Consider the following 18,694-nt stretch of genomic DNA (forward strand, 5'->3'; position numbering starts at 1 on the left):
ATAGACACTAGATGGTAACATCACTCAGCGTCCCTCCCTGCTATCATAGACACTAGATGGTAACATCACTCAGCGTCCCTCCCTGCTATCATAGACACTAGATGGTAACATCACTCAGCGTCCCCTCCCTGCTATCATAGACACTAGATGGTAACATCACTCAGCGTCCCTCCCTGCTATCATAGACACTAGATGGTAATATCACTCAGCGTCCCTCCCTGCTATCATAGACACTAGATGGTAACATCACTCAGCGTCCCTCCCTGCTATCATAGACACTAGATGGTAACATCACTCAGCGTCCCCTCCCTGCTATCATAGACACTAGATGGTAACATCACTCAGCGTCCCTCCCTGCTATCATAGACACTAGATGGTAACATCACTCAGCGTCCCTCCCTGCTATCATAGACACTAGATGGTAACATCACTCAGCGTCCCTCCCTGCTATCATAGACACTAGATGGTAACGTCACTCAGCGTCCCTCCCTGCTATCATAGACACTAGATGGTAACATCACTCAGCGTCCCTCCCTGCTATCATAGACACTAGATGGTAACGTCACTCAGCGTCCCCTCCCTGCTATCATAGACACTAGATGGTAACATCACTCAGCGTCCCTCCCTGCTATCATAGACACTAGATGGTAACATCACTCAGCGTCCCTCCCTGCTATCATAGACACTAGATGGTAACATCACTCAGCGTCCCTCCCTGCTATCATAGACACTAGATGGTAACATCACTCAGCGTCCCTCCCTGCTATCATAGACACTAGATGGTAACATCACTCAGCGTCCCCTCCCTGCTATCATAGACACTAGATGGTAACATCACTCAGCGTCCCTCCCTGCTATCATAGACACTAGATGGTAACATCACTCAGCGTCCCTCCCTGCTATCATAGACACTAGATGGTAACATCACTCAGCGTCCCCTCCCTGCTATCATAGACACTAGATGGTAACATCACTCAGCGTCCCTCCCTGCTATCATAGACACTAGATGGTAACATCACTCAGCGTCCCCTCCCTGCTATCATAGACACTAGATGGTAACATCACTCAGCGTCCCCTCCCTGCTATCATAGACACTAGATGGTAACATCACTCAGCGTCCCTCCCTGCTATCATAGACACTAGATGGTAACATCACTCAGCGTCCCTCCCTGCTATCATAGACACTAGATGGTAACATCACTCAGCGTCCCTCCCTGCTATCATAGACACTAGATGGTAACATCACTCAGCGTCCCCTCCCTGCTATCATAGACACTAGATGGTAACGTCACTCAGCGTCCCCTCCCTGCTATCATAGACACTAGATGGTAACGTCACTCAGCGTCCCTCCCTGCTATCATAGACACTAGATGGTAACGTCACTCAGCGTCCCCTCCCTGCTATCATAGACACTAGATGGTAACGTCACTCAGCGTCCCCTCCCTGCTATCATAGACACTAGATGGTAACATCACTCAGCGTCCCTCCCTGCTATCATAGACACTAGATGGTAACATCACTCAGCGTCCCTCCCTGCTATCATAGACACTAGATGGTAACATCACTCAGCGTCTCCTCCCTGCTATCATAGACACTAGATGGTAACATCACTCAGCGTCCCTCCCTGCTATCATAGACACTAGATGGTAACATCACTCAGTGTCCCCTCCCTGCTATCATAGACACTAGATGGTAACATCACTCAGCGTCCCTCCCTGCTATCATAGACACTAGATGGTAACATCACTCAGCGTCCCTCCCTGCTATCATAGACACTAGATGGTAACATCACTCAGCGTCCCTCCCTGCTATCATAGACACTAGATGGTAACATCACTCAGCGTCCCCTCCCTGCTATCATAGACACTAGATGGTAACATCACTCAGCGTCCCTCCCTGCTATCATAGACACTAGATGGTAACATCACTCAGCGTCCCTCCCTGCTATCATAGACACTAGATGGTAACATCACTCAGCGTCCCTCCCTGCTATCATAGACACTAGATGGTAACATCACTCAGCGTCCCTCCCTGCTATCATAGACACTAGATGGTAACATCACTCAGCGTCCCTCCCTGCTATCATAGACACTAGATGGTAACGTCACTCAGCGTCCCTCCCTGCTATCATAGACACTAGATGGTGACATCACTCAGCGTCCCTCCCTGCTATCATAGACACTAGATGGTAACGTCACTCAGCGTCCCCTCCCTGCTATCATAGACACTAGATGGTAACGTCACTCAGCGTCCCCTCCCTGCTATCATAGACACTAGATGGTAACATCACTCAGCGTCCCTCCCTGCTATCATAGACACTAGATGGTAACATCACTCAGCGTCCCTCCCTGCTATCATAGACACTAGATGGTAACATCACTCAGCGTCCCTCCCTGCTATCATAGACACTAGATGGTAACATCACTCAGCGTCTCCTCCCTGCTATCATAGACACTAGATGGTAACATCACTCAGCGTCCCTCCCTGCTATCATAGACACTAGATGGTAACATCACTCAGCGTCCCTCCCTGCTATCATAGACACTAGATGGTAACATCACTCAGCGTCCCTCCCTGCTATCATAGACACTAGATGGTAACATCACTCAGCGTCCCTCCCTGCTATCATAGACACTAGATGGTAACATCACTCAGCGTCCCTCCCTGCTATCATAGACACTAGATGGTAACATCACTCAGCGTCCCTCCCTGCTATCATAGACACTAGATGGTAACATCACTCAGCGTCCCTCCCTGCTATCATAGACACTAGATGGTAACATCACTCAGCGTCCCTCCCTGCTATCATAGACACTAGATGGTAACATCACTCAGCGTCTCCTCCCTGCTATCATAGACACTAGATGGTAACATCACTCAGCGTCCCTCCCTGCTATCATAGACACTAGATGGTAACATCACTCAGCGTCCCTCCCTGCTATCATAGACACTAGATGGTAACATCACTCAGCGTCCCTCCCTGCTATCATAGACACTAGATGGTAACATCACTCAGCGTCTCCTCCCTGCTATCATAGACACTAGATGGTAACATCACTCAGCGTCCCTCCCTGCTATCATAGACACTAGATGGTAACATCACTCAGCGTCCCTCCCTGCTATCATAGACACTAGATGGTAACATCACTCAGCGTCCCTCCCTGCTATCATAGACACTAGATGGTAACATCACTCAGCGTCCCTCCCTGCTATCATAGACACTAGATGGTAACGTCACTCAGCGTCCCTCCCTGCTATCATAGACACTAGATGGTAACATCACTCAGCGTCCCTCCCTGCTATCATAGACACTAGATGGTAACATCACTCAGCGTCCCCTCCCTGCTATCATAGACACTAGATGGTAACATCACTCAGCGTCCCTCCCTGCTATCATAGACACTAGATGGTAACATCACTCAGCGTCCCCTCCCTGCTATCATAGACACTAGATGGTAACATCACTCAGCGTCCCTCCCTGCTATCATAGACACTAGATGGTAACATCACTCAGCGTCCCTCCCTGCTATCATAGACACTAGATGGTAACATCACTCAGCGTCCCCTCCCTGCTATCATAGACACTAGATGGTAACATCACTCAGCGTCCCCTCCCTGCTATCATAGACACTAGATGGTAACATCACTCAGCGTCCCTCCCTGCTATCATAGACACTAGATGGTAACGTCACTCAGCGTCCCTCCCTGCTATCATAGACACTAGATGGTAACGTCACTCAGCGTCCCTCCCTGCTATCATAGACACTAGATGGTAACGTCACTCAGCGTCCCTCCCTGCTATCATAGACACTAGATGGTAACATCACTCAGCGTCCCCTCCCTGCTATCATAGACACTAGATGGTAACATCACTCAGCGTCCCTCCCTGCTATCATAGACACTAGATGGTAACATCACTCAGCGTCCCTCCCTGCTATCATAGACACTAGATGGTAACATCACTCAGCGTCCCCTCCCTGCTATCATAGACACTAGATGGTAACGTCACTCAGCGTCTCCTCCCTGCTATCATAGACACTAGATGGTAACATCACTCAGCGTCCCTCCCTGCTATCATAGACACTAGATGGTAACATCACTCAGCGTCTCCTCCCTGCTATCATAGACACTAGATGGTAACATCACTCAGCGTCCCCTCCCTGCTATCATAGACACTAGATGGTAACATCACTCAGCGTCCCTCCCTGCTATCATAGACACTAGATGGTAACATCACTCAGCGTCTCCTCCCTGCTATCATAGACACTAGATGGTAACATCACTCAGCGTCCCCTCCCTGCTATCATAGACACTAGATGGTAACATCACTCAGCGTCCCCTCCCTGCTATCATAGACACTAGATGGTAACATCACTCAGCGTCCCTCCCTGCTATCATAGACACTAGATGGTAACATCACTCAGCGTCCCTCCCTGCTATCATAGACACTAGATGGTAACATCACTCAGCGTCTCCTCCCTGCTATCATAGACACTAGATGGTAACATCACTCAGCGTCCCTCCCTGCTATCATAGACACTAGATGGTAACGTCACTCAGCGTCCCCTCCCTGCTATCATAGACACTAGATGGTAACATCACTCAGCGTCCCTCCCTGCTATCATAGACACTAGATGGTAACATCACTCAGCGTCCCTCCCTGCTATCATAGACACTAGATGGTAACGTCACTCAGCGTCCCTCCCTGCTATCATAGACACTAGATGGTAACGTCACTCAGCGTCCCTCCCTGCTATCATAGACACTAGATGGTAACGTCACTCAGCGTCCCTCCCTGCTATCATAGACACTAGATGGTAACGTCACTCAGCGTCCCTCCCTGCTATCATAGACACTAGATGGTAACGTCACTCAGCGTCCCCTCCCTGCTATCATAGACACTAGATGGTAACGTCACTCAGCGTCCCTCCCTACTATCATAGACACTAGATGGTAACGTCACTCAGCGTCCCTCCCTACTATCATAGACACTAGATGGTAACGTCACTCAGCGTCCCTCCCTGCTATCATAGACACTAGATGGTAACGTCACTCAGCGTCCCTCCCTGCTATCATAGACACTAGATGGTAACGTCACTCAGCGTCCCTCCCTGCTATCATAGACACTAGATGGTAACATCACTCAGCGTCCCTCCCTGCTATCATAGACACTAGATGGTAACATCACTCAGCGTCCCTCCCTGCTATCATAGACACTAGATGGTAACATCACTCAGCGTCCCTCCCTGCTATCATAGACACTAGATGGTAACATCACTCAGCGTCCCCTCCCTGCTATCATAGACACTAGATGGTAACATCACTCAGCGTCCCCTCCCTGCTATCATAGACACTAGATGGTAACATCACTCAGCGTCCCCTCCCTGCTATCATAGACACTAGATGGTAACATCACTCAGCGTCCCTCCCTGCTATCATAGACACTAGATGGTAACATCACTCAGCGTCCCTCCCTGCTATCATAGACACTAGATGGTAACATCACTCAGCGTCCCCTCCCTGCTATCATAGACACTAGATGGTAACATCACTCAGCGTCCCTCCCTGCTATCATAGACACTAGATGGTAACATCACTCAGCGTCCCCTCCCTGCTATCATAGACACTAGATGGTAACATCACTCAGCGTCCCCTCCCTGCTATCATAGACACTAGATGGTAACATCACTCAGCGTCCCTCCCTGCTATCATAGACACTAGATGGTAACATCACTCAGCGTCCCTCCCTGCTATCATAGACACTAGATGGTAACATCACTCAGCGTCCCTCCCTGCTATCATAGACACTAGATGGTAACATCACTCAGCGTCCCCTCCCTGCTATCATAGACACTAGATGGTAACATCACTCAGCGTCCCTCCCTGCTATCATAGACACTAGATGGTAACATCACTCAGCGTCCCTCCCTACTATCATAGACACTAGATGGTAACGTCACTCAGCGTCCCTCCCTGCTATCATAGACACTAGATGGTAACGTCACTCAGCGTCCCTCCCTGCTATCATAGACACTAGATGGTAACGTCACTCAGCGTCCCTCCCTGCTATCATAGACACTAGATGGTAACGTCACTCAGCGTCCCTCCCTGCTATCATAGACACTAGATGGTAACGTCACTCAGCGTCCCCTCCCTGCTATCATAGACACTAGATGGTAACGTCACTCAGCGTCCCTCCCTGCTATCATAGACACTAGATGGTAACATCACTCAGCGTCCCCTCCCTGCTATCATAGACACTAGATGGTAACATCACTCAGCGTCCCTCCCTGCTATCATAGACACTAGATGGTAACATCACTCAGCGTCCCTCCCTGCTATCATAGACACTAGATGGTAACATCACTCAGCGTCCCCTCCCTGCTATCATAGACACTAGATGGTAACATCACTCAGCGTCCCTCCCTGCTATCATAGACACTAGATGGTAACATCACTCAGCGTCCCTCCCTGCTATCATAGACACTAGATGGTAACATCACTCAGCGTCCCTCCCTGCTATCATAGACACTAGATGGTAACATCACTCAGCGTCCCTCCCTGCTATCATAGACACTAGATGGTAACATCACTCAGCGTCCCTCCCTGCTATCATAGACACTAGATGGTAACATCACTCAGCGTCCCTCCCTGCTATCATAGACACTAGATGGTAGCATCACTCAGCGTCCCTCCCTGCTATCATAGACACTAGATGGCAGCATCACTCAGCGTCCCCTCCCTGCTATCATAGACACTAGATGGTAACATCACTCAGCGTCCCTCCCTGCTATCATAGACACTAGATGGTAACATCACTCAGCGTCCCTCCCTGCTATCATAGACACTAGATGGTAACATCACTCAGCGTCCCTCCCTGCTATCATAGACACTAGATGGTAACATCACTCAGCGTCCCTCCCTGCTATCATAGACACTAGATGGTAACATCACTCAGCGTCCCTCCCTGCTATCATAGACACTAGATGGTAACATCACTCAGCGTCCCCTCCCTGCTATCATAGACACTAGATGGTAACATCACTCAGCGTCCCCTCCCTGCTATCATAGACACTAGATGGTAACATCACTCAGCGTCCCCTCCCTGCTATCATAGACACTAGATGGTAACATCACTCAGCGTCCCTCCCTGCTATCATAGACACTAGATGGTAACATCACTCAGCGTCCCTCCCTGCTATCATAGACACTAGATGGTAACATCACTCAGCGTCCCTCCCTGCTATCATAGACACTAGATGGTAACATCACTCAGCGTCCCTCCCTGCTATCATAGACACTAGATGGTAACATCACTCAGCGTCCCTCCCTGCTATCATAGACATTAGATGGTAATATCACTCAGCGTCCCTCCCTGCTATCATAGACATTAGATGGTAACATCACTCAGCGTCCCTCCCTGCTATCATAGACACTAGATGGTAACATCACTCAGCGTCCCCTCCCTGCTATCATAGACACTAGATGGTAACATCACTCAGCGTCCCTCCCTGCTATCATAGACACTAGATGGTAACATCACTCAGCGTCCCCTCCCTGCTATCATAGACACTAGATGGTAACATCACTCAGCGTCCCCTCCCTGCTATCATAGACACTAGATGGTAACATCACTCAGCGTCCCTCCCTGCTATCATAGACACTAGATGGTAACATCACTCAGCGTCCCCTCCCTGCTATCATAGACACTAGATGGTAACATCACTCAGTGTCCCCTCCCTGCTATCATAGACACTAGATGGTAACATCACTCAGCGTCCCTCCCTGCTATCATAGACACTAGATGGTAACGTCACTCAGCGTCCCCTCCCTGCTATCATAGACACTAGATGGTAACGTCACTCAGCGTCCCTCCCTGCTATCATAGACACTAGATGGTAACGTCACTCAGCGTCCCTCCCTGCTATCATAGACACTAGATGGTAACGTCACTCAGCGTCCCTCCCTGCTATCATAGACACTAGATGGTAACGTCACTCAGCGTCCCTCCCTGCTATCATAGACACTAGATGGTAACGTCACTCAGCGTCCCTCCCTGCTATCATAGACACTAGATGGTAACGTCACTCAGCGTCCCTCCCTGCTATCATAGACACTAGATGGTAACATCACTCAGCGTCCCTCCCTGCTATCATAGACACTAGATGGTAACATCACTCAGCGTCCCCTCCCTGCTATCATAGACACTAGATGGTAACATCACTCAGCGTCCCCTCCCTGCTATCATAGACACTAGATGGTAACGTCACTCAGCGTCCCTCCCTGCTATCATAGACACTAGATGGTAACGTCACTCAGCGTCCCTCCCTGCTATCATAGACACTAGATGGTAACATCACTCAGCGTCCCTCCCTGCTATCATAGACACTAGATGGTAACATCACTCAGCGTCCCCTCCCTGCTATCATAGACACTAGATGGTAACATCACTCAGCGTCCCTCCCTGCTATCATAGACACTAGATGGTAACATCACTCAGCGTCCCTCCCTGCTATCATAGACACTAGATGGTAACATCACTCAGCGTCCCTCCCTGCTATCATAGACACTAGATGGTAACATCACTCAGCGTCCCTCCCTGCTATCATAGACACTAGATGGTAACATCACTCAGCGTCCCTCCCTGCTATCATAGACACTAGATGGTAACATCACTCAGCGTCCCTCCCTGCTATCATAGACACTAGATGGTAACATCACTCAGCGTCCCCTCCCTGCTATCATAGACACTAGATGGTAACATCACTCAGCGTCTCCTCCCTGCTATCATAGACACTAGATGGTAACATCACTCAGCGTCCCCTCCCTGCTATCATAGACACTAGATGGTAACATCACTCAGCGTCCCTCCCTGCTATCATAGACACTAGATGGTAACATCACTCAGCGTCCCTCCCTGCTATCATAGACACTAGATGGTAACATCACTCAGCGTCCCTCCCTGCTATCATAGACACTAGATGGTAACATCACTCAGCGTCCCTCCCTGCTATCATAGACACTAGATGGTAACATCACTCAGCGTCCCCTCCCTGCTATCATAGACACTAGATGGTAACATCACTCAGCGTCCCTCCCTGCTATCATAGACACTAGATGGTAACATCACTCAGCGTCCCTCCCTGCTATCATAGACACTAGATGGTAACATCACTCAGCGTCCCTCCCTGCTATCATAGACACTAGATGGTAACGTCACTCAGCGTCCCTCCCTGCTATCATAGACACTAGATGGTAACGTCACTCAGCGTCCCTCCCTGCTATCATAGACACTAGATGGTAACGTCACTCAGCGTCCCTCCCTGCTATCATAGACACTAGATGGTAACGTCACTCAGCGTCCCTCCCTGCTATCATAGACACTAGATGGTAACGTCACTCAGCGTCCCTCCCTGCTATCATAGACACTAGATGGTAACGTCACTCAGCGTCCCTCCCTGCTATCATAGACACTAGATGGTAACGTCACTCAGCGTCCCTCCCTGCTATCATAGACACTAGATGGTAACATCACTCAGCGTCCCTCCCTGCTATCATAGACACTAGATGGTAACATCACTCAGCGTCCCTCCCTGCTATCATAGACACTAGATGGTAACATCACTCAGCGTCCCTCCCTGCTATCATAGACACTAGATGGTAACATCACTCAGCGTCCCTCCCTGCTATCATAGACACTAGATGGTAACATCACTCAGCGTCCCTCCCTGCTATCATAGACACTAGATGGTAACATCACTCAGCGTCCCCTCCCTGCTATCATAGACACTAGATGGTAACATCACTCAGCGTCCCCTCCCTGCTATCATAGACACTAGATGGTAACATCACTCAGCGTCCCTCCCTGCTATCATAGACACTAGATGGTAGCGTCACTCAGCGTCCCCTCCCTGCTATCATAGACACTAGATGGTAACGTCACTCAGCGTCCCTCCCTGCTATCATAGACACTAGATGGTAACGTCACTCAGCGTCCCCTCCCTGCTATCATAGACACTAGATGGTAACGTCACTCAGCGTCCCTCCCTGCTATCATAGACACTAGATGGTAACATCACTCAGCGTCCCTCCCTGCTATCATAGACACTAGATGGTAACGTCACTCAGCGTCCCTCCCTGCTATCATAGACACTAGATGGTAACGTCACTCAGCGTCCCTCCCTGCTATCATAGACACTAGATGGTAACGTCACTCAGCGTCCCTCCCTGCTATCATAGACACTAGATGGTAACGTCACTCAGCGTCCCTCCCTGCTATCATAGACACTAGATGGTAACATCACTCAGCGTCCCCTCCCTGCTATCATAGACACTAGATGGTAACATCACTCAGCGTCCCTCCCTGCTATCATAGACACTAGATGGTAACATCACTCAGCGTCCCTCCCTGCTATCATAGACACTAGATGGTAACATCACTCAGCGTCCCTCCCTGCTATCATAGACACTAGATGGTAACATCACTCAGCGTCCCTCCCTGCTATCATAGACACTAGATGGTAACATCACTCAGCGTCCCTCCCTGCTATCATAGACACTAGATGGTAACATCACTCAGCGTCCCTCCCTGCTATCATAGACACTAGATGGTAACATCACTCAGCGTCCCTCCCTACTATCATAGACACTAGATGGTAACATCACTCAGCGTCCCTCCCTGCTATCATAGACACTAGATGGTAACGTCACTCAGCGTCCCTCCCTGCTATCATAGACACTAGATGGTAACGTCACTCAGCGTCCCTCCCTGCTATCATAGACACTAGATGGTAACATCACTCAGCGTCCCTCCCTGCTATCATAGACACTAGATGGTAACATCACTCAGCGTCCCTCCCTGCTATCATAGACACTAGATGGTAACATCACTCAGCGTCCCCTCCCTGCTATCATAGACACTAGATGGTAACATCACTCAGCGTCCCTCCCTGCTATCATAGACACTAGATGGTAACATCACTCAGCGTCTCCTCCCTGCTATCATAGACACTAGATGGTAACATCACTCAGCGTCCCTCCCTGCTATCATAGACACTAGATGGTAACATCACTCAGCGTCCCTCCCTGCTATCATAGACACTAGATGGTAACATCACTCAGCGTCCCTCCCTGCTATCATAGACACTAGATGGTAACATCACTCAGCGTCCCTCCCTGCTATCATAGACACTAGATGGTAACATCACTCAGCGTCCCTCCCTGCTATCATAGACACTAGATGGTAACATCACTCAGCGTCCCTCCCTGCTATCATAGACACTAGATGGTAACATCACTCAGCGTCCCTCCCTGCTATCATAGACACTAGATGGTAACATCACTCAGCGTCCCTCCCTGCTATCATAGACACTAGATGGTAACATCACTCAGCGTCCCCTCCCTGCTATCATAGACACTAGATGGTAACATCACTCAGCGTCCCTCCCTGCTATCATAGACACTAGATGGTAACATCACTCAGCGTCCCTCCCTGCTATCATAGACACTAGATGGTAACATCACTCAGCGTCCCTCCCTGCTATCATAGACACTAGATGGTAACATCACTCAGCGTCCCCTCCCTGCTATCATAGACACTAGATGGTAACATCACTCAGCGTCCCCTCCCTGCTATCATAGACACTAGATGGTAACATCACTCAGCGTCCCTCCCTGCTATCATAGACACTAGATGGTAACATCACTCAGCGTCCCCTCCCTGCTATCATAGACACTAGATGGTAACATCACTCAGCGTTCCCTCCCTGCTATCATAGACACTAGATGGTAACATCACTCAGCGTCCCTCCCTGCTATCATAGACACTAGATGGTAACATCACTCAGCGTCTCCTCCCTGCTATCATAGACACTAGATGGTAACATCACTCAGCGTCTCCTCCCTGCTATCATAGACACTAGATGGTAACATCACTCAGCGTCCCCTCCCTGCTATCATAGACACTAGATGGTAACATCACTCAGCGTCCCTCCCTGCTATCATAGACACTAGATGGTAACATCACTCAGCGTCCCCTCCCTGCTATCATAGACACTAGATGGTAACATCACTCAGCGTCCCCTCCCTGCTATCATAGACACTAGATGGTAACATCACTCAGCGTCCCCTCCCTGCTATCATAGACACTAGATGGTAACATCACTCAGCGTCCCTCCCTGCTATCATAGACACTAGATGGTAACATCACTCAGCGTCCCTCCCTGCTATCATAGACACTAGATGGTAACATCACTCAGCGTCCCTCCCTGCTATCATAGACACTAGATGGTAACATCACTCAGCGTCCCTCCCTGCTATCATAGACACTAGATGGTAACATCACTCAGCGTCCCCTCCCTGCTATCATAGACACTAGATGGTAACATCACTCAGCGTCCCCTCCCTGCTATCATAGACACTAGATGGTAACATCACTCAGCGTCCCTCCCTGCTATCATAGACACTAGATGGTAACATCACTCAGCGTCCCTCCCTGCTATCATAGACACTAGATGGTAACATCACTCAGCGTCCCCTCCCTGCTATCATAGACACTAGATGGTAACATCACTCAGCGTCCCCTCCCTGCTATCATAGACACTAGATGGTAACATCACTCAGCGTCCCCTCCCTGCTATCATAGACACTAGATGGTAACATCACTCAGCGTCCCTCCCTGCTATCATAGACACTAGATGGTAACATCACTCAGCGTCCCCTCCCTGCTATCATAGACACTAGATGGTAACATCACTCAGCGTTCCCTCCCTGCTATCATAGACACTAGATGGTAACATCACTCAGCGTCCCTCCCTGCTATCATAGACACTAGATGGTAACATCACTCAGCGTCTCCTCCCTGCTATCATAGACACTAGATGGTAACATCACTCAGCGTCTCCTCCCTGCTATCATAGACACTAGATGGTAACATCACTCAGCGTCCCTCCCTGCTATCATAGACACTAGATGGTAACGTCACTCAGCGTCCCCTCCCTGCTATCATAGACACTAGATGGTAACGTCACTCAGCGTCCCTCCCTGCTATCATAGACACTAGATGGTAACATCACTCAGCGTCCCTCCCTGCTATCATAGACACTAGATGGTAACATCACTCAGCGTCCCCTCCCTGCTATCATAGACACTAGATGGTAACATCACTCAGCGTCCCTCCCTGCTATCATAGACACTAGATGGTAACATCACTCAGCGTCCCTCCCTGCTATCATAGACACTAGATGGTAACATCACTCAGCGTCCCTCCCTGCTATCATAGACACTAGATGGTAACATCACTCAGCGTCCCTCCCTGCTATCATAGACACTAGATGGTAACATCACTCAGTGTCCCCTCCCTGCTATCATAGACACTAGATGGTAACATCACTCAGCGTCCCTCCCTGCTATCATAGACACTAGATGGTAGCGTCACTCAGCGTCCCCTCCCTGCTATCATAGACACTAGATGGTAACGTCACTCAGCGTCCCTCCCTGCTATCATAGACACTAGATGGTAACGTCACTCAGCGTCCCTCCCTGCTATCATAGACACTAGATGGTAACGTCACTCAGCGTCCCTCCCTGCTATCATAGACACTAGATGGTAACGTCACTCAGCGTCCCTCCCTGCTATCATAGACACTAGATGGTAACATCACTCAGCGTCCCCTCCCTGCTATCATAGATACTAGATGGTAACATCACTCAGCGTCCCTCCCTGCTATCATAGACACTAGATGGTAACATCACTCAGCGTCCCCTCCCTGCTATCATAGACACTAGATGGTAACATCACTCAGCGTCCCTCCCTGCTATCATAGACACTAGATGGTAACATCACTCAGCGTCCCTCCCTGCTATCATAGACACTAGATGGTAACATCACTCAGCGTCCCTCCCTGCTATCATAGACACTAGATGGTAACATCACTCAGCGTCCCTCCCTGCTATCATAGACACTAGATGGTAACATCACTCAGCGTCCCTCCCTGCTATCATAGACACTAGATGGTAGCATCACTCAGCGTCCCTCCCTGCTATCATAGACACTAGATGGTAACATCACTCAGCGTCCCTCCCTGCTATCATAGACACTAGATGGTAACATCACTCAGCGTCCCTCCCTGCTATCATAGACACTAGATGGTAACATCACTCAGCGTCCCTCCCTGCTATCATAGACACTAGATGGTAGCATCACTCAGCGTCCCTCCCTACTATCATAGACACTAGATGGTAACATCACTCAGCGTCCCTCCCTGCTATCATAGACACTAGATGGTAACGTCACTCAGCGTCCCTCCCTGCTATCATAGACACTAGATGGTAACGTCACTCAGCGTCCCTCCCTGCTATCATAGACACTAGATGGTAACGTCACTCAGCGTCCCTCCCTGCTATCATAGACACTAGATGGTAACGTCACTCAGCGTCCCTCCCTGCTATCATAGACACTAGATGGTAGCATCACTCAGCGTCCCTCCCTGCTATCATAGACACTAGATGGTAACATCACTCAGCGTCCCCTCCCTGCTATCATAGACACTAGATGGTAACATCACTCAGCGTCCCCTCCCTGCTATCATAGACACTAGATGGTAACATCACTCAGCGTCCCTCCCTGCTATCATAGACACTAGATGGTAACATCACTCAGCGTCCCTCCCTGCTATCATAGACACTAGATGGTAACATCACTCAGCGTCCCTCCCTGCTATCATAGACACTAGATGGTAACATCACTCAGCGTCCCTCCCTGCTATCATAGACACTAGATGGTAACATCACTCAGCGTCTCCTCCCTGCTATCATAGACACTAGATGGTAACATCACTCAGCGTCCCTCCCTGCTATCATAGACACTAGATGGTAACATCACTCAGCGTCCCTCCCTGCTATCATAGACACTAGATGGTAACATCACTCAGCGTCCCTCCCTGCTATCATAGACACTAGATGGTAACATCACTCAGCGTCCCTCCCTGCTATCATAGACACTAGATGGTAACATCACTCAGCGTCCCCTCCCTGCTATCATAGACACTAGATGGTAACATCACTCAGCGTCCCCTCCCTGCTATCATAGACACTAGATGGTAACATCACTCAGCGTCCCTCCCTGCTATCATAGACACTAGATGGTAACATCACTCAGCGTCCCTCCCTGCTATCATAGACACTAGATGGTAACATCACTCAGCGTCCCTCCCTGCTATCATAGACACTAGATGGTAACATCACTCAGCGTCCCCTCCCTGCTATCATAGACACTAGATGGTAACATCACTCAGCGTCCCCTCCCTGCTATCATAGACACTAGATGGTAACATCACTCAGCGTCCCCTCCCTGCTATCATAGACACTAGATGGTAACATCACTCAGCGTCCCTCCCTGCTATCATAGACACTAGATGGTAACATCACTCAGCGTCCCCTCCCTGCTATCATAGACACTAGATGGTAACATCACTCAGCGTTCCCTCCCTGCTATCATAGACACTAGATGGTAACATCACTCAGCGTCCCTCCCTGCTATCATAGACACTAGATGGTAACATCACTCAGCGTCTCCTCCCTGCTATCATAGACACTAGATGGTAACATCACTCAGCGTCTCCTCCCTGCTATCATAGACACTAGATGGTAACATCACTCAGCGTCCCCTCCCTGCTATCATAGACACTAGATGGTAACATCACTCAGCGTCCCTCCCTGCTATCATAGACACTAGATGGTAACATCACTCAGCGTCCCCTCCCTGCTATCATAGACACTAGATGGTAACATCACTCAGCGTCCCTCCCTGCTATCATAGACACTAGATGGTAACATCACTCAGCGTCCCTCCCTGCTATCATAGACACTAGATGGTAACATCACTCAGCGTCCCTCCCTGCTATCATAGACACTAGATGGTAACATCACTCAGCGTCCCTCCCTGCTATCATAGACACTAGATGGTAACATCACTCAGCGTCCCTCCCTGCTATCATAGACACTAGATGGTAACGTCACTCAGCGTCCCCTCCCTGCTATCATAGACACTAGATGGTAACGTCACTCAGCGTCCCTCCCTGCTATCATAGACACTAGATGGTAACGTCACTCAGCGTCCCTCCCTGCTATCATAGACACTAGATGGTAACATCACTCAGCGTCCCTCCCTGCTATCATAGACACTAGATGGTAACATCACTCAGCGTCCCTCCCTGCTATCATAGACACTAGATGGTAACATCACTCAGCGTCCCCTCCCTGCTATCATAGACACTAGATGGTGACATCACTCAGCGTCCCTCCCTGCTATCATAGACACTAGATGGTGACATCACTCAGCGTCCCTCCCTGCTATCATAGACACTAGATGGTAACATCACTCAGCGTCCCTCCCTGCTATCATAGACACTAGATGGTAACATCACTCAGCGTCCCTCCCTGCTATCATAGACACTAGATGGTAACATCACTCAGCGTCCCTCCCTGCTATCATAGACACTAGATGGTAACATCACTCAGCGTCCCCTCCCTGCTATCATAGACACTAGATGGTAACATCACTCAGCGTCCCTCCCTGCTATCATAGACACTAGATGGTAACATCACTCAGCGTCCCTCCCTGCTATCATAGACACTAGATGGTAACATCACTCAGCGTCCCTCCCTGCTATCATAGACACTAGATGGTAACATCACTCAGCGTCCCTCCCTGCTATCATAGACACTAGATGGTAACATCACTCAGCGTCCCCTCCCTGCTATCATAGACACTAGATGGTAACATCACTCAGCGTCCCCTCCCTGCTATCATAGACACTAGATGGTAACATCACTCAGCGTCCCCTCCCTGCTATCATAGACACTAGATGGTAACATCACTCAGCGTCCCTCCCTGCTATCATAGACACTAGATGGTAACATCACTCAGCGTCCCCTCCCTGCTATCATAGACACTAGATGGTAACATCACTCAGCGTCCCTCCCTGCTATCATAGACACTAGATGGTAACATCACTCAGCGTCCCTCCCTGCTATCATAGACACTAGATGGTAACATCACTCAGCGTCTCCTCCCTGCTATCATAGACACTAGATGGTAACATCACTCAGCGTCTCCTCCCTGCTATCATAGACACTAGATGGTAACATCACTCAGCGTCTCCTCCCTGCTATCATAGACACTAGATGGTAACATCACTCAGCGTCCCCTCCCTGCTATCATAGACACTAGATGGTAACATCACTCAGCGTCCCTCCCTGCTATCATAGACACTAGATGGTAACATCACTCAGCGTCCCTCCCTGCTATCATAGACACTAGATGGTAACATCACTCAGCGTCCCCTCCCTGCTATCATAGACACTAGATGGTAACATCACTCAGCGTCCCTCCCTGCTATCATAGACACTAGATGGTAACATCACTCAGCGTCCCTCCCTGCTATCATAGACACTAGATGGTAACATCACTCAGCGTCCCTCCCTGCTATCATAGACACTAGATGGTAACATCACTCAGCGTCCCTCCCTGCTATCATAGACACTAGATGGTAACATCACTCAGCGTCCCCTCCCTGCTATCATAGACACTAGATGGTAACATCACTCAGCGTCCCCTCCCTGCTATCATAGACACTAGATGGTAACATCACTCAGCGTCCCCTCCCTGCTATCATAGACACTAGATGGTAACATCACTCAGCGTCCCTCCCTGCTATCATAGACACTAGATGGTAACATCACTCAGCGTCCCTCCCTGCTATCATAGACACTAGATGGTAACATCACTCAGCGTCCCCTCCCTGCTATCATAGACACTAGATGGTGACATCACTCAGCGTCCCTCCCTGCTATCATAGACACTAGATGGTAACATCACTCAGCGTCCCTCCCTGCTATCATAGACACTAGATGGTAACATCACTCAGCGTCCCCTCCCTGCTATCATAGACACTAGATGGTAACATCACTCAGCGTCCCTCCCTGCTATCATAGACACTAGATGGTAACATCACTCAGCGTCCCCTCCCTGCTATCATAGACACTAGATGGTAACATCACTCAGCGTCCCTCCCTGCTATCATAGACACTAGATGGTAACATCACTCAGCGTCCCCTCCCTGCTATCATAGACACTAGATGGTAACATCACTCAGCGTCCCTCCCTGCGATCATAGACACTAGATGGTAACATCACTCAGCGTCCCTCCCTGCTATCATAGACACTAGATGGTAACATCACTCAGTGTCCCCTCCCTGCTATCATAGACACTAGATGGTAACATCACTCAGCGTCCCCTCCCTGCTATCATAGACACTAGATGGTAACATCACTCAGCGTCCCTCCCTGCTATCATAGACACTAGATGGTAACATCACTCAGCGTCCCTCCCTGCTATCATAGACACTAGATGGTAACATCACTCAGCGTCCCTCCCTGCTATCATAGACACTAGATGGTAACATCACTCAGCGTCCCTCCCTGCTATCATAGACACTAGATGGTAACATCACTCAGCGTCCCTCCCTGCTATCATAGACACTAGATGGTAACATCACTCAGCGTCCCTCCCTGCTATCATAGACACTAGATGGTAACATCACTCAGCGTCCCTCCCTGCTATCATAGACACTAGATGGTAACATCACTCAGCGTCCCTCCCTGCTATCATAGACACTAGATGGTAACATCACT

The 18,694-nt window shown here is 49.5% G+C and overlaps 1 protein-coding gene across 4 annotated transcripts in view; it reads left to right on the forward strand.

Annotated features, from left to right (window-relative positions):
• Nucleotides 1–18,694, forward strand: part of LOC139541701 (cytoplasmic FMR1-interacting protein 1 homolog) — a 98,516-nt gene that overhangs the window by 21,352 nt on the left and 58,470 nt on the right. The gene's annotated exons all lie outside the window — the stretch shown is intronic.

The sequence above is a fragment of the Salvelinus alpinus genome, chromosome 16 (assembly GCF_045679555.1).
Source record: "Salvelinus alpinus chromosome 16, SLU_Salpinus.1, whole genome shotgun sequence".
NCBI lineage: Eukaryota > Metazoa > Chordata > Actinopteri > Salmoniformes > Salmonidae > Salvelinus > Salvelinus alpinus.